The sequence below is a fragment of the Stegostoma tigrinum genome, chromosome 3, assembly GCF_030684315.1.
Source record: "Stegostoma tigrinum isolate sSteTig4 chromosome 3, sSteTig4.hap1, whole genome shotgun sequence".
NCBI classification, from domain to species: Eukaryota; Metazoa; Chordata; class Chondrichthyes; order Orectolobiformes; family Stegostomatidae; genus Stegostoma; species Stegostoma tigrinum.
The window spans coordinates 68,628,554-68,647,467 of NC_081356.1; the positions used below are offsets into that span (position 1 = coordinate 68,628,554).

The window sequence follows — 18,914 nt, forward strand, 5'->3', positions numbered from 1 at the left end:
AGACGGACAGGTCAAGGAGGTGGGATGAGGTTAGTAGGTAGTTGTAACTGATGTCCATTTCAAGCCCACCGACTCCCACAGCCACCTAGAATACACCTCCTCCCACCCACCCTCCTGCAAAAATTCCATCCCCTATTCCCAATTCCTTCGCCTCCGCCGCATCTGCTCCCACGATAAGACATTCCACTCCCGCACATCCCAGATGTCCAAGTTCTTTAAGGACCGCAACTTTCCCCCCACGGTGATCGAGAACGCCCTTGACCGCGTCTCCCGCATTTCCCGCGACACATCCCTCACACCCCGCCCCCGCCACAACCGCCCCAAGAGGATCCCCCTCGTTCTCACACACCACCCTACCAACCTCCGGATACAATGCATTAGCCTCCGACACTTCCGCCATTTACAATCCGACCCCACCACCCAAGACATTTTTCCATCCCCACCCCTGTCTGCTTTCCGGAGAGACCACTCTCTCCATGACTCCCTTGTTCGCTCCACACTGCCCTCCAACCCCACCACACCCGGCACCTTCCCCTGCAACCGCAGGAAATGCTACACTTGTCCCCACACCTCCTCCCTCACCTCCATCCCAGGCCCCAAGATGACATTCCACATTAAGCAGAGGTTCACCTGCACATCTGCCAATGTGGTATACTGCATCCACTGTACCCGGTGCGGCTTCCTCTACATTGGGGAAACCAAGCGGAGGCTTGGGGACCGCTTTGCAGAACACCTCCGCTCAGTTCGCAACAAACAACTGCACCTGCCAGTCGCAAACCATTTCCACTCCCCCTCCCATTCTCTTGATGACATGTCCATCATGGGCCTCCTGCACTGCCACAATGATGCCACCCGAAGGTTGCAGGAACAGCAACTCATATTCCGCCTGGGAACCCTGCAGCCATATGGTATCAATGTGGACTTCACCAGTTTCAAAATCTCCCCTTCCCCTACTGCATCCCTAAACCAGCCCAGTTCATCCCCTCCCCCCACTGCACCTCACAACCAGCCCAGCTCTTCCCCCCCACCCACTGCATCCCAAAACCAGTCCAACCTGTCTCTGCCTCCCTAACCGGTTCTTCCTCTCACCCATCCCTTCCTCCCACCCCAAGCCGCACCCCCAGCTACCTACTAACCTCATCCCACCTCCTTGACCTGTCCGTCTTCCCTGGACTGACCTATCCCCTCCCTACCTCCCCACCTACACTCTCTCCACCTATCTTCTTTACTCTCCATCTTCGGTCCGCCTCCCCCTCTCTCCCTATTTATTCCAGTTCCCTCCCCCCATCCCCCTCTCTGATGAAGGGTCTAGGCCCGAAACGTCAGCTTTTGTGCTCCTGAGATGCTGCTTGGCCTGCTGTGTTCATCCAGCCTCACATTTTATTATCTTGGAATCTCCAGCATCTGCAGTTCCCATTATCTCTGATACTATTCATGTACCAGCCAGATGCAACAATGGCATATTGTGCCAGCTTTCACCACTTCCTCTGGCAATTCATCCAATTCCACACCATTCTCTGCATGAAAAAGTTGCCCCCTTAGGGCTCTTTGAAATATTCCCTTTCTCACCTTAAAACAATGCCCTCTAATTTTGAACTCCCCAATGCTATGAAAAAGACCTTGGCTATTCACCCTATCCACACCTCTCATGATTTTATAAACTTCCAAGATTGTTACAACAACTTAAATTGTTTGGAGGACTTAAGTTTTTAAGGATTGTGGAAAATGGATTTATTTTAGATTTTGAGGACGTAGTTAGAGTGGTTTGTTTAAAAGAGGTCATTGAAAGTTCGCTGTGGACTTGGAATTCTGGAATACACTGAAATTTTGTTTTACTAATATGTTCTTTAAATTACTGTAAATGTTAGTAACTTCATCATTTGCTGTAGACTCCTGCTACAGCGGATTTGAACAGTGACTAGATTGGAGAGGTCCTTGTTTTAGTTGGTTCAGTCAGAGGAAAGCCTGCTAGGTAGCAGGTGAATTGGAGAAAAGCCTGCTATTAACAAGCAAATTTGGACGAAAGCTTGCTAAGAACATGCTGCCTATCTGATCTCTCTCATTTCTGAAAGGACAATCTTCTTGGTGAAAACTATTTGCTCTTTAGAAAGAGTGATTAAAGTAACATTTTAACATGGTATTTCCTGAACAAATTGTGTGTGTAAAATGTCAGAGACATCTAAGTACCACTTCAACATATATGACAGAGCATCAGGCTCCACAACATTCTACAATTCTACATAATCGAATGGCCACAGTGCTTCTTTTTAAGAGAGAAATCTGTGTTATTTTTCTCTTTTTCCGAAGAACATGTGTTTGAGTATATGTTTCAGGGTATTCAGAGGGTCAAGTATATAGACATTATTACCGTGTATACTAACCAATTGTTGCAGCTTTATTGAATAAGTTTTGTTTTGATAATAACCCAACAGTTGTATTTATTAAGAAACCTGGTTAATAAATTTTGTTGCTTAAAACTGGTAGTTAACTTACTTCATTGGTCTTCTTGATAATTGGAAAAAATATTTTTATTTTATGTTGAGATTCATGAATTAGTGACGAGATCAAAGGATAGGCTCCTCCCGTCTTGGTCATAACATTGTTGAATAGTCTGTTAACAACTACCATCTACTTTCACACTTCTAAAATGTTTACTTGGACAAAGTAAAATAGAACTTTTGTTACTAGAGATGTCATATGACTCATCTTCAAAAAGGGGAAGTCAAAAACTGCAGTTTGGCAACCATGCAAATGTAGTGTGCATTCATTTCTGACAATGCCAAAGCTTAAAATTCTGTCACATATCCTGCTTTTTGCCGGAGGTTATTTTCAATGCTACAGTTAAAACAGGAAACTTAAATGAACCTTTCTATGCAGGGAAACATCTGTCTCCAAACACTATTAATGTCGAATTGAATACAAATACATTTCTCCTGGCAGACAAGCATTCTGCCTTCACTGTCTGCACAGTTACAAAATCATATCTTCAGTTTCTGTTTAATACACAATGGCAAAAATCTAAGCCAAATTTTGAAACCCAAAACTTAACTTAGAACTTAAAGGCGGAAGGTGAAAGGTGAATACACTCACCCGCACTCTTTGCTTCTGACTGTGAGAAGATTTACTGGACTAGTAGAATCCCAAAACCTGTACAGTGTGGAATGAGGCCATTTGGCCCATCAAGTCTGCACCACTCTCCAAACAGCATATCACCCAGACCCCTACCATATCCCATAACCCCACAGCCAATCCACCTAGCTTACACATCCCTGAACACTATGGACAATTTCAGAATGGCCAACCCACCTAACCTGCACAGTGTCGGACTTTTGGAGGAAACTGGAGCACCGAGAGGAAACCCAGACACGCAGTTACCCAAAGCTGGGTCCCTAGTTCTGTGATCCAACAGTATTAACCACTGTGCTGCCCAGTAGGAGGAATGACAAATAGTAATACACTTAGTGATTTGTGAATGCATCTACTCCCCCTTCCCAAAAATACAGACAACAAAACATGGGCTAAAATTTGCCATCAATCCCAATGCACCTCCTACAGTAAAATGGAAAAAATTGCACCAAGTAGTCCACATTTCTTTCGGTTGTTGGCAATAGTGTTTTTAAAACTGCAACCTTTTATCTTCAGGGGCCCAGATCCAACCCTGCCTTTCACCCCAAATTGATCAAGACACCATCTTTGGTGGTGAACCTGCACTGACCTGAACCTAGGTGCTGACTGGAGTCAAAAAACAATTCATACTGGGGCATCTGTTACTCTCCAGCCCAGATTGCAAATGACAAAAATCAACCTGCTGGGTGCAGCCAAAACACTCAGTTAATTAGGCAATAATTTTATACTAACTTGCATAGATTGCCAACAGCCAATTCCCAGAAATCTCACCTCATGAAATTCTACTCAAAACTATTGTTAATTATTAACAACATCCTTCTGGAGTGCTCATTTTGTTTATTCATGTTATTTATTAAAATCTGGATTTTATCAAGAATTCAACAAGTTGTCAGTTCTTCAGAAATTATAGCCTGGTTAAAAGAACAGCGGAACCTATGCATCACTCATTGCAGAGACGAATCACAAATCGTAATGGTATGCATTTCTGCACAAAATTATTCCAGCCAGGATGTAATCGTCAAGTTCAGTAATGAGACCCATATCTCAATGGCACATTAAATGACAGGGAGAATCGTCCCAGGCCCTGAACAATGTGAACTATTGTGAGAAATTTGGGAGAATCGTAAGATGTCAAGTGAGGCTTTTCCCACGAAGTCAAGATTCTCACAAAAGAGCAGCAGGGGGCTTATTGACGGGTATTATCACTCATTAGCAACCTCATTATTACCTAATCTTCCCTTAATAATATTCAGGTTTCCACTTTCCCACAAGTCAGGAAGAAACTAGATGCCCAGAATCCCTGATTTAAAAGTTTGAGAGGGTACTTGACAACTCCAGTTCACTGCCGCTAGCTTTGGTCCACCATGTTGGACACCTGAACCAATGACTCATGGCAACAACCTCAGGCAGTGGCCACGAGAGCCCCGTGACAAAGGGTGCTGGCATCTGATACATGCCAGCCTCTCTACATGATCATGGCACACTGTCATTCCATGTACAGTAGATTTGTGCAGCGCATTGCAACAGTTTGATGCCAGAATCTTTCACTGGAATGCCGGTGCAAAGGATACTGTGTGTACAGGGACAGGTGCCCATCTCACTGATTGGGCCAGACAACATTTCTGGTTTAACAAGGTGGAGAGCTGGATGACCACAGGAGGCCAAGCAGCATCAGAGGAGCTGGAAAGCTAATGTCTCGGCCCGAAATGTCAGCCTTCCTGCTCCTCTAATGTTGCTTGGCCTGCTGAGTTCATCTAGCTCTACACCTTGTTATCTCAGATTCTCCAGCATCTGCAGTTCATACTATCTCTGAAACATTTCTGGTTTGTTTGCTCATTCTTTGTGCCTTCCTGAATGCTCACAGCATCCTTCCCTAGCCTTTTCTTACCTTGCGCTTTAGTGCTTTGCTCACTAAGCCTCACCTTGAAAGTTCACAGTACTTAAGGTTATTAAAGGATTCAGCAGGATATAGATCAATTGGAAAGTTGGGTACAGAAACGGCAGACGGACTTTAATCTGGACAAGTGTGAGGCGATGCATTTTGGGAGGTCAGCTGCAAGGGGAAAGTGTGCTGTAAATGGCAGAACCCTTAGCAGCACTGAATAAACTGGGAAATCTTGAGGTCCAAGTCCACTTTCCCAAGAAGTGATAACGTAAGTGAATAAGGTAATAAAAAAGGCATGCTTGGCTTTTTGCTGGAGCTTCAGAAGCTAAGGGGCGATCTGATAGAAGTACAAAATTATGAGGGGCATGGACAGGATGGATGGTCAAAGTCTTTTTCCCAGGGTAGGAATGTCAAATATTAGGGGGCACAGGTTTCAGGTGAGAGAGGAAAAGTTTAAAGAAGATGGTGCGAGACAAGTGTTTTTTTTAAAACACAGAATGTGGTGGGTGCCTGGAGTGTGCTGCCTGAAGAGGTGGTAGAAGCAATTATAATAGCAATGTTTAAGAGGCATTTATATAGAGATGAACAGGCAGAGCATACAGTGGTATGGACCATGTGTAGGCAGTTGGGTTTAGAATGGTATCATAGTTGGCACAGACATGGTGGCCTGAAGGGTTTGTTCCTTTGCTCTACTATTCCATGTTCTATGTTCTACTTCTGGTGTCCAATACACGCACAAACCCAGGCAGCTAACCATGCTTGTCAGAAGCCACCAGTTAAAGGGGTGGGCGTTTTCCTGAATGGCACACTACTATATCAAACACACACCTACGCCACATGCCACAGTCACATACTGCTCATGCCAGCTGGCCATGTCTCAAAAACTAAGGGGAGTGGTTGTCAGTCAAGTCCATGGAGACAACATTCAGTCACGAGGTCCAGCATCAGACATCTGGTCTGAGCAGTCAGTGTCAACAGGTCTCTACCTCTGCAATCCAAGGAATGGGTCAAGGACAGCTTTTTAATCATGTGAAGTCCTGGGAATCGCAGGAGCGAATCCAGGGAGCCTTACAGGTATCAATCAGGGGTCTCTATGATAAGTCCTAGGACTTCGTCACCTAAAGGTCTAAAGGGGTTATCTGACTGCACTGCTGAAGCGGGAGGCTTGTTGGTGTCAGAATACTAGGATACAGAGGCGATTAAGATACTGAAGGATGGCAACCTGATACATATTCGGTGGTGGATGGCAATGACAGAGCAAGGAAGGGAATGGGGTTACACAAGAGGGAGGTGGTCAATTGTAAACAGCATGGTGGCTTCCATGGGGATGGTAGTGCATTCCTTGACATGCCTGAGGCTGGGGGTGCAGACAGAAGTAAAGTAAAGGCAGAAGAAGACTCAGATAGACATGTTGGGGAGAGACTTGGTGAAGTGCAAAACCAATGGGGTTGACAGGGAGGGCTACTGGGGAGGGGATATTTATGTTTCAGGCTTCCAAGACTGAGAGACTGTGTCTGAAGCTCACTCAAGGAGCAACCACTGTTGACTTCCATATGCTATAAATAACAAGCGCGCAAAGGAAATGAAACTTGCTGTAACCACATTGGAGAGGATGAGGTAAGTGCTTTGTTTTGTGAAGGTTCTGCGAGGCTTCGATTTCGAGCAATGTGAGTTCCTTCAAAAGACAACAAACTCTCATGCGCCGAAACTGAAACACATCTGTGAGCTCTACATGCTTTGTGAGCTCCATGCATTAGCTTACTGTGTGCAGTCCCAAGTCTTGCCCAAGCATTCCTGGCCACATTACACAAGATAATGACTGAATTCTACCAATGTTTGTGGTGCAGAAGCAATGGCTTTCTACCTAGAAAGATGGAGCCTGGTTGCCAAAATGGCAGTCACCTGCAATATAGTCATTCCTTAATGAGTATAATCATGGCTTAATGAGTGGTTTATATCTGTGTTTAGCCAGAAGGAGGATACTAACAAATATCAGAAGCAGTGAAAATGGTAGGGGTAATGGGTGCGGCTAAAACTGACAGGCAGGGGCTAGCTATGTTTCAAGTGTACAAAGTGACTGGTCTACATAATATTGCATTCAAAATTCCAAATGGAAATGGGACACAGGTAGCAAAAGGACTAATCTTTGAGACATAAGGAAGATGCTAGAGAATTACAAATTGGATAATGTGATGTCTATATTCAAAAAAAGATGTGAAGGCATTTCTACTAACTATAGGTTGGTCAGATTAACATCAATGGTAAATCATGTTTTAGAAACAATAAATCAGGAAAACTAACTAATATGCACTTCTAGATTTGTGTTAATTGAGGAAAGCCATCAGGATCTGATTTGTGTTTGACTGGTGTAATTAAATTTGTATCGAAACTACAGAGAGAAGACTAGAGATGAAGGAAGTAGAGTTGATGTCTATATGAATTTTAAGGAATTATTAATGGGTGGTCAGGAATTGGAATACTGCATGATGCACACTGGCATTAAGATAAGGCTCTTTCTTGTTTACATCATTATTGGTTTGAGTAGTCCAAAAATCTGCCCATAAGTTTTGAGGAGGATGATGACCTTGGCAAAGGCATTAACCTTTCAATACAAAGACCATGCGAAATTTGCTCAGACATAACACAGGAATAAAATCAAGCCTTCTTTGAGATAATTATCGATTGTATGAGCCCATTTTAACTTACAAGTATTCATATAAAAACTCAACATGCATTTTACAAAAAATTGCTATCAATTTGAAATTAGTGCTTGTAACTGAGATAAATTATGAAATTATATATATGCAAGGCAACAGTAATCAAGTCCCAGCAACCTACATTCATGTAGTACATTTAATGTAGAAAAACATCAAGGCATGCTACAGAAACATACTGGAAAGTGAATATCTCCTCTGTTGTTTAGAATTTTTTAGACTCTTGTCGGGAAAATTGTATACATTATTCTTTGAATATTGTAGTGTTCAGCAACTTGGGTATTCAATATACATCACAATGGATTCGTGATACTATGAACCAATAAAGTAGTAAAGAAAATTAGCTTGCACTCAAGTTAAGCACAATGCATGCTAACATCTTCAAAAGCAGAAAAAACAAGAATACTAACTTTGATAAACATACACAAACATAATTTTACTTCTTATACAAATAGAATTTTAATGGAGAGTGATTACCATCACTTGATTTGGCGTTTAGCTTTTCATGTCGTGGCATTTCACAATCTCAAAGTATCCACTTGGAGAAGTTCAGCAATAAATAAGTATCAATGTAGAGAAAAACGTTGCAGTGTTTAGGCTATGTGAATGGGAGGTAACTTAATTGAATTTGTACAAAACTTTTACCCGCTGTTGGCTGATTGTTCAACTGTATTCACTGAGTGAAATATGATGATAGGCTATTAATGCTCTGGCTAAAGAATTAATGAAGTTTCAGTTTACTATTACTGTGCAATATTGTTAAGACTATAAAATAATCAGTGAACACTATTTTTCATGAATAATTATTTTGGCATGGTTACAATTCATGAATTTAAAATGTCACGTTTACTCTGCATTTCAGATCTACTTTAATATTAAGGATTTTCTTTATTTGATCATATTGTTATTCTTTTGGGTTAAATGTTTCATGTCTTGTGTTTAAAGAATAGAACAATTCACAATTTCTGTTTTGTATGTTCACTTATTCTATTTCTAGCCATTAGTTTTAGATTAGATGGGGATCATACCTTTCAATATTAAAATTTACATAATCTGAAGTTGAGAAAATATTTATCACAATTCAGAAGTAAATTTTCTTTACTGATATTACACTAACTTCATTTTGAATGTTGAGCCTTGGCTATTGCCTAGTGGCTAAATCCATTGTCTAGAATACCACTGAGTTAAATCATGGAAGTCACACGATCAATTTTCATCTACACTAACATAGCAGTTGCACAATCATGATCTTCAATTAAAATAATCAGACAATATACTGACATCTGATTGCAACCCAGTGATCTCATTCAGGAGACCAAATGAATAGATGTTAGGTGATTACTAGATAGGACCAGCTCTACTATGTCTTGCATTCAATCAGTACTCACTGTCTGAGCTCACCATTAAAGATGTGTCCTTGATGGAGTAATGGAATGTGATTGAAGCTCTGGAACTCAATGTGAGTCAATGCCTAAAGAAGCACAATGGGGAGAAAAAAGCTGGAATACTTTTTGTAAGAACTTCTTGTACATTTGTCACATTATTTGAGGCCAACAGCCATAAACTTTTACCATGATATAATTTAACTCAATAAACAAACATTAGTACATCCAAGCAAATGTACAGCTATCAATGCTGCTCGTTAATGCCAAGATTGTGACAGAAGACAATGTACAAAGAACATTTGTCAAACAGTGGGTACAAACTTGTTGCGTCATTGCAGAAAATTATAAAATGTAATACAGAACAATACAAGGTGCCTGAGACCGACAAAGTCGAATCTGCAATAAATGCAATGGATATTCATTTGTGAACAATTGAAATAATGAACAATTTCCACATTTACTAAAACCACACTAATTAAGTATAATCCAGTGTAGTTTTTGTGCCTCTGTTCAAACAACGTTAATAATCCATTAAAATCCATGGGTCAATTTCACCAAATTATTTCTTAATGGGCATTTAAAAGCAGCTCCTCTGAAAAGTTACTGTAGTCTCAAAAAACTGACACTGGATAGAATGGAATAAGAAATCTGTAATTGTCTTCTACAGACTACCACTATTTTTTTCTAATTGAACTATGAAAGCAAGGCCCTCTGAAGCTTTATCCCTAACATGGGTTTTCGTGCTTGCCAAGGGGATAAATACAATTAAACATTCCATCCACTGATTTTGTTTTTGCCAGTATGTTCTCTTTCTCTCATACTACTAGTGAGATTCATAAAGGAGCTCAAAGCAGTTGGGTTTCTGCAATGCAACTCGAGATAAAACAGCCACAGGGATATTTTCTAGTTTCGCTTTTGTACATTATGTTCCACTGAAATTTATGTAGATAACCTACATTTCTGTAGGAAAATTTAAAATGCTTTATAAGATAAAATATGGACAGCCACAAAAAATAATGGTACAAAAAATTAGGGATGGATGTCAAATATACTGAAATAAGAGAAGTATTTAAAGGAACTTTTCAAAAGCAAGATGAAACATGGCAAGAGAAATTAAAGGGAGAATTCCAGAGAACAGGGCTTTTGCAATCAAAGGAATGATCACCAATGCTGCAGTGTGGCAACTAGCAAGGAAAAACTGGCTCAGGTTTACAGGAAACGTGTTTATGTTTTAAGTAATTCCCATTTTTTAAAATTCTGTTCCTATATTTTAAATATACAAGGTCAATAAGGTAAGAGAAAGTATTCTCTATTAGTAAAATCATCATAGAATCCCTACAGCGTGGAAGCAGGTCATTCAGCACATTGGGTCCACAGTGACCATCCGAACAGCAAACCACCCAGACCCACACCCACACCCTTACCCTATCCCTGTAACCCTGCATTTTCCACAGTTGATACACCTAGCCTGCATATCCCTGGAAACTATGGGCAATTTTGTGTGGTCAATCCACCTAACCTGTACAGCTTTAGACTGTGGGAGGAAACTGGAGCAGCCAGAGGAAACCCATGCAGACACAGGAGAATGTGCAAACTCCCAAACAGACAGTCACCCAAGGTTGGAGCCAAACCCAGGTACTGGGCACTGTGAGGCAGTAGTGCTAATCACTGAGCCACTGTGCCACCCCAAATATGGAAACTCAAGTGCTATCAAAATATTCAGCTTCCAAATGTAGCTTGTTCCAAAATGGATGTAAGTGAGAGTCGCTGCGTAACGTCAGTGACCATCCAAGCAGTGTTCTGCTTACTGCGTACCTTTCAACATGAGGCACTAAAGTGGAAGCCAGAAGTTTTCACTGAACCTTTTGCTAGCATCACTGACATAGTGCAATTTTCAAATGCTGATGAGCTGATTGGTGGTTCCAGCACCTGATCAGTGGTACTAGGTTACATCTTGGAGGCTGGACATTAATTTGAAAACTATCAAAACAGCTAGGAAAACTTTCCACAGGTATTCAGTAAAAGAGTAACTAAAGTGAACCTTGGATCATTGGTGCTGTGGTGTGAGATGGGAGAAGTAACAATACAACATAAATGGCCGAACATTGAATAAGTCTTTTTTCAGCCCTCACTGCTGAATATACAAAAGATGTCTCAAGCATACTTGAAAACAAAGAAGTAAAAAGGTAGTGGGAAAGTACACTCAAGTTTGACATGCCCCTAGATCTAATGGCCTGTATCCTAGACTGCTTAAAAGAAGTAGCTGCAGACAGTGGGTGACACTTGGAATATGTCAAGAAGCAATACATGGGGCTGACGGCAATCTGAGGCCCAGTGCAATTTGATCAGGGAGTGGGGCTACCATGTTTAAATTGAGAGGGCAGGGCAGATGTGCTCAGGTTAGATGGGGCGCATTCCACTGTGCTCAGGATGGAAATGTGGTCCCCAGAAGCAGCACCAGGTACTGTGATTCCTATCTTCGGCTACTGCCACAGAGATAGGAGGTACATTGGTTATGATTGCCCAAAAAAGGTCCTAGTCCAACACCTGTTATTGGGAAAATACTGAAATACACTATTGAAGTAATAACAGGATGCTTGTGCAATAATAATACAATCAGCTGAGTGAATGGCTTAGTAAAAGGAAAATATTGTCTTGTTAAATTATTAGAATTCTTCAAGGAAATAACAAGCAAGATGGATAAGGAACAATTTGTACTTGTGGTGCACTTGGATTTCCAAAAGGTATTCAACAAGGTGACTCATCAAAGTCTACTTGGGGATAACATATTAGCATGGATAGAGACTTGGTTAGCTAACAGGAAGTGGAGAGTAGGGAAATGGGTAATTTTTGATTTGACAAGCTGTTACTCAGTGCCACAAAGACCAATGCTAGAGCCTCAACTATCATAATTTATATCAATGACTAGGATGAAGGGACCAAATGTGAAGGAGCTAAATACGCTGAGAACACAAAGGTAGGTAGAAACAATGTTTTCAAGATAACATAAAGAGTCTGCAAAAGAATTTATGTAGGGTAAGTGATTGAGAAAAAAACGACAGATGGAGTATAATGTGGAAAATGTAAAATTGTTCACCTTGGTAGGAAAAATTAGAAAAACAGAATATTATTTGAACTGAGAGAGTTTAAAAATTTCTATATTACATAGGGATCTAATTACCCTGATACCTGAATGAGAAAAGTTAGGATGCAGGCACAACAAGTGGTTAGAAAAGCAAATTCAATGTTGGTGTTCATTTCAAGGGCAATCAGGTATAAAAATAGGAGTGTTGCTACAGCTGATGTGGCTGTGTTGAGAACTATTCAGGCTACTGTTAGGTTTTGGTCTCCTTTCTTGAGAATATGCATAATTACATAATAATAATTTCAGAGGAGGTTCACTTGACTAATTCTTGATGAAGGAGTTATCCTGTCAGGTAAGCTTGAGCAGGTTGTGCCTATACCCATTACCATCCCTTGCTTCCTCTGCCCCACTGATTCATGAAAGATCCTTGCTGCAAAGTCCTCTGCTGGAGGATACTCCTCCAAGGACCACACAGTGCCCAGTCTAATGTGAATACAGATGCAAACTACTCTTTAAAACCTCAGCTCGGTCTTCCAGATCCACACACAAATTATCATTCTGGTCTCCAATGGACATTACACTTCCCCTGGTTATTTTCTAGTCTCTAATATATTTACAAAGAAGAAAAAACTCTTGGATTTTCCTGTTATCTGACAGTGTTTTCCCTCTTCCCTCTCTGCTCAACAATTTTTTAAGCAACCCCCGACTCTCTAGTACATGCTTTGAGCCTTTGACATCTATCATAAGCTTATTTTCTCTTCCTCATCTCATCCTGTCAACTCGATTACAGTCAGGTTCTTTGAACCTTGTTGGTTCCACCTTTCACCTTTACAGGAACATACTGGTCCTGCATTCCCACTAGTACCCTTTTGAAAATCTTACACTGCTCTGATGTGGATTTTCCTGCTCCCAGTCCACTTTGACCAGAATCTGTCTTAGCTTTATAAAACCAATCTTTCCCCAAATTCAAAACCTTTATTTCCAGTTTTATGGTTGAGAGTAGTCTGATAGGGAAATAAATAGTAGATTAGGTTTGTTCTGCCTTTTGTAGGCGTCTTACTCATGCAATTTTACACATTGTACATTTGCCTATATTGTAGTAGTACTGGAATAGCTTCGCTGGGGATGTGACAAGTTCTGGAGCACAAGTCTTCAGTATTGTTGCTAAACTAATATTAATTGCCTTTAACTGTTTGTTGATACCATGTGGAGCAAACTAAATTGGCTGAAGACTGGCATCTGTGATGATGGGAACCTCAGAAGGAAGAAGACGGTAAGGTGGAGTGAGTGGTCCCAAGACACCAAGTATTGACCTGCCCGATACGGGAATTCTCAACTGAATATTAAGGGTTTTGAATTGCTATTGGATGCAGTACATCCCAGAATTGGCAGTCAGAACCCACAAGTGATATCCATGGAGTCAATGACATCCTGCAGTTGTGTGGAGGCCTGCTATCCTTTCAAAGGCAACTGTGTGCTTTCCCTCTGGAATAAAAAGAGAATGAAGCTGACTTAAGTACCATCCTATATGCAATAATAAATGGCAAGCTCAGCTGTAACCTATAAAGGTGCCAAAAAAAAAATACAGGTTCATAGCCAAGGTGACTTTCATGACCACTGGCAATGTCATCCCTGGCCTGCTATGAAGCTGCATTTTATGGAGGACCTCCTTCTTGAAGAAGAAACATTTCACACTCTACTCCTATTGAAGATTCAAGGAGAAAAATTATTCCTTAAACAATTTGGGCAAGATGGGCTCCAGTTGAAAGGCCTGCTACTCATTTTCTCTTTTCTAACAGCTTCTCCTGGTCTTTGTCAGCTCTTGTCATTCTTTTTGGAAGTACAGAATGTATGTTTGGGACCATGTCATTTATGCAGAATTCTTGATTTGGAGGTATTCAGAGCTGGTGTCAGTCTCTGCAATGTAGAGGTAAGTACGCCAGGCTACATCAGCACCAACCTTACTGGTAGGCTTAATGTCAAAGTCAGGGTTGGGTCTAATTCTTATGAAGGGTCTAGGCCCGAAACATCAGCTTTTGTGCTCCTGAGATGCTGCTTGGCCTGCTGTGTTCATCCGGCTCCACACTTTGTTATCTTGGATTCTCCAGCATCTGCAGTTCCCATTATCATTGGGTCTAATTTGATTTTTTTTCACAGATGCTGCCAGACCTGCTCAGCTTTTCCAGCAACTTCTGCTTTTGCTGCATCTTTAATCTGCTTTTAATGGTTCACTGGCTACGTGCATGTAACTGAGGCCCAGCTCCCAATATTGGTCCAATATTCCAACATCTTCTATCAGCAACTTACAACTGGACAGCTTTCTTCATGTGAATTAACATACCGCTTTAGGCTAATTCCAGAAATAAACCACAATTACTCCCTAAGCTTCTTCATCCCAATTCTACAAGGGAAATACAATTGCTCGATTCTCCAAAGCCTCAAGACTTGATAATCACCTTACAAGGGCTGATTGTCCCAACTTCTAGAGTTCATTCGTCTTTTGCTGAAACTCTTACATTGTGTGCCAGAAACAAAGACCCTCCAGACAGTCAGCAGAGCCACAACCAAATTAAAATGCAAAAAATATAAGGATCTGCTCATGTGCTTATCTTAAGAATCGATCTAATCTTCAGCTGACTATACAAGACAGGGTAAAAACTTGGGCTGCAAACTAAATGCAATCATGCATGGGTTGGGTAAGAACATGAAGTCTTTATAATGGAGTATTTCTCAAGGCATGGTCTGAGATGTAAGATAGAATTCTCTTGTAGTCTGAACTGAATATTGATATATTTGGCAGAAATATATCTTTAAAATCTTAACAAAACATCAGTGGGGAACTTGTTCCAGAAAACTAGTTATGATCAGTCAGCAAGTTCAATCTGTACAACTTATCTTTAAAGATAAGAAAGTACAGAATACAGCATACACCCTCAGTTCAATGAGTCACCTTACTTGAATCAACCAAGTGTTTTCTAAAGTTCCTCCAATATTTCTTTCTTTCTGAACATGTATGAAATATATCCCTTTTAAAAGGCCACTTTATTTGTTAGAATCCTCGCTATCTCACACTCACAGATGAAAGGAATTCCATGGACAATGGATGTAATGGAGGGAAAGGGAGCTTTCATTTCACACTTAACATGCCTTCTTGTTTAGTAGTTTTAAAACCATTTGGTGATTCATTTTCATTTAAAAAAAACAAATATCAAAAACAACTCTCTTCTTTTGCATGGTAAAAATCTTCAGCAAGAACAAATCTCTATTTCCAATTTAGGCCTCTCCTGTGTGAGTGCTACAGCCAACTCCCAAAGACTATGTACTCACCTGTTACACTACGCACATGTTAATAAGCTAGGATCCTCATGGCTCATAAATGATTTGTAATCTGTCTGATGGAAGTATAACTCGTGTGGCTGGTGTCTCTGATCTCTGTAACTTATGGTTTTGTAGATTACACAATGGACTGTTTGTATGTATTTGATTGATTCATGTGACCCTATGGCCAGAGCATTGGACACCTGGCTTCAGTTTGGAAGAGTAGGCGGGTGCTTCTATTTTATTGCAACTTGCCTCTCCTGCCCGAGCAAACCAGATAAGGATGGCAAAGTACCTTCTATAAAGGGCATTTGTGACACCTGTCATTGAGAATACAGAAACTTTTGAATAATTTGCTTTCCTTCATCGCCTACAATTCACTTGCTTGAATAAACCAGTAAATCTATCTGTTATTTCAATTTGAAATAATATGTCTTAGAAAAATTTTGAAACTCTAGTTATACAGTCATAGAGTCATAGGTTCATATAGCATGGAAACAGACCCTTTGGTCTAACTCATCCATGCCAACCAGATAGTAATTAATGTAGTCTCATTTGCCAGCATTAGCCCATATCCCTCCAAACCCTTCCTATTCATATATCCATCCAGATACCCTTCAAAAGTTGCAATTTTACCAGCCTCCACCAATTCCTCAGATTGCTCATTCCATACACACAACTGACTGCTTGAAAAAGTTGCCCCTTGGGTCCCTTTTAAATCTTTCCCCCTCATCTTAAATCTACACCCTCTAGTTTTGGACTTCCCCACGCTGGGGGTAAAATCTTTGCTATTTACTCTGTCCATGCCTCTCACGATTTTATACACCTCAACACAGTCACCCCTCAGACTCCAACGCTCCAAGGAAATATAGCTCCAGCCTATTCAGCCTCTCCCTGTAGCTCAAACCCTCCAACCCTGGTAATATCCTTGGAAATCTTTTCTGAACCCTTTCAAGTTTCACAACATCCTTCGCATAGCAGGGAGACCAGAATTGCACCAGTATGCCAAAGGGGCTTAACAAATGTCCTGTACAGCTACAACATGCCCTCCCAAATCCTGTACTCAATGGACTGACCAATAAAGGCAAGATTCTGTAACCTTATCAGATTCAGCGCAGATGCATGTATTTTATGAGATTACTTTCTTGTCCTCTCAATCACTCTTCCCTATTTACACTGCTCGATTTCTTGTCTATTATCACCTAAGTTTTCAGGAAACATCCATTTTATAACCACTTATTAAAATTCAAGGATGTACATATCTTTTAACTTCCTCATCCCAAGGGAAAAATCACAAATTTAACCTATGCATGGTGGCAAGGTTATAATTAGCATATGTTCATGCACACATCCTATAAACAGTTATCATACTGGTAATAACACATCATAAACATTCCCTACTCTGCACAGATATTCCCTGCCCTGCAATATGATGATATGCAAGTTGTGATACTTATTGATTACCCCATTTGCTGATTACCCCTGATTACTGTATTACCCCAGACCCTACCTCAATGAAGACAAGACTGTGTCATCTCACCAATCTTCTGCACCACTGTTCTTCCTACAAGTGGAGTAGAGAAAATTAACAGTATGAATAGAAAGTTATTCGACTCTTGTTTCCTCCACTACAGCACCAAGGTCACTCAGACCTCAATAATGGAGCAACCATAAACTTGTGTTTTTGTGTCCAATTGAAAATTGGACTCCAAACTATTGTGCTCTCCTTCACTAAAATGTTTGAGAGGATTAAATGTACGTTTTACACCTGAAAAGCTAAATTTGTCTTCAAACATAGTGCCATTGTAAAAAATCAGCCACCATCAATCAACATCTAGAATGAGATCCTGGAAAATATCACTAATTTACATTTCTTGATATGAGAGCCTCCTTTCAATGAAGGCAAACAGAGATAACAAACTACACCACCACATGCAATGGACCATGTCAACATTTAGCCAGCTGAAAGACAAAGTCCTCAAGGACCAGCATCTCAAATCTGGAATTAAAGAGATAATTTACCAGACAGGAATGCTCCCTGCACTCATTACGCTTGGGAGACGTGGGCAATTTGCAACAGTCTCCTCAATGCTTTTGAGAAATACCATCAACAATATTTCAGCAAAATCCTTCAAATTTATTTTCAGAATAAGTGGTCCAATATCAGGATTCTCTCTCAAGTCAATATACACAGCATTGAAACGTTCATCACACAAAACTAGCTAGATTTCTGCCTTACATCAGATTCCAAATTAATCATTTCACTGTAAACTTCATGACAGTAACTAACTTCCAAAGGGCTCAGAAAACCCATTAGGGGTGTTCTCAAAACATCCCAGAAGTGATCCAACTATTCTCAGAAATCTCTAGCCCACAACTGCACAAAGTGAACAAGGAGCATTCTAAGACACACCAAGCAACTTGAGACTGCAAGTCAACTTGCAGAAGCCAAATGCAGACATCAAAAGAAGTGTACAGCCCCTCTTAAACAATTCATCCACTTGATCCTTCAACCATACCTGGCCCATGTGGAAAAAAATACATCTCTCAAGCAAGCCATTGTTAACCTTAACCAAAATGCATAGGTCTGGACCATATGCCACTCTTTCTTAATCCTTAAGAGCTACTTAAGAAGAAGAGATCATTCATTTCTCTCACAAAGTGGAATCTTTAAAATGTAAAGTAGGCAGGAAGTTTCAGGCATTTGTTGACAGCTCAGCTTTTCACTATATAAGTGACAGTGATAAGCAAAACAAAGATATAGTGACTACTTTTGCAGAGATGGTAAGGAAAATATGTTGCAAAGAGGACACAGAGATATGGCAGAGATAATGGGAACTGCAGATGCTGGAAATTCCAAGATAATAAAATGTGAGGCTGGATGAACACAGCAGGCCAAGCAGCATCTCAGGAGCACAAAAGCTGACGTTTCGGGCCTAGACCCTTCGACTTGTCCCCACACCTCCTCCCTCACCCCCATCCCAGGCCCCAAGATGACATTCCACATTAAGCAGAGGTTCACCTGCACATCTGCCAATGTGGTATACTGCATCCACTGTACCCGGGGCGACTTCCTCTACATTGGGGAAACCAAGCGGAGGCTCGGGGACCGCTTTGCAGAACACCTCCGCTCAGTTCGCAACAAACAACTGCACCTCCCAGTCGCAAACCATTTCCACTCCCCCTCCCATTCTCTTGATGACATGTCCATCATGGGCCTCCTGCACTGCCACAATGATGCCACCCGAAGGTTGCAGGAACAGCAACTCATATTCCGCCTGGGAACCCTGCAGCCATATGGTATCAATGTGGACTTCACCAGTTTCAAAATCTCCCCTTCCCTACTGCATCCCTAAACCAGCCCAGTTCATCCCCTCCCCCCACTGCACCACACAACCAGC

General features: G+C 41.1%; 1 protein-coding gene across 1 annotated transcript in view; it reads right to left on the minus strand.

Moving 5' to 3' along the window:
- Positions 1-18,914, minus strand: part of tmc1 (transmembrane channel-like 1) — a 100,289-nt gene that overhangs the window by 69,705 nt on the left and 11,670 nt on the right. The window contains exons 2-3 of the mRNA XM_059644661.1: positions 17,024-17,077; positions 9,127-9,196 (exon numbers count right to left, since the gene is read on the minus strand). The gene's annotated coding sequence lies outside the window, so the exon portion shown is untranslated. The remainder of the gene's footprint in view (positions 1-9,126; positions 9,197-17,023; positions 17,078-18,914) is intronic.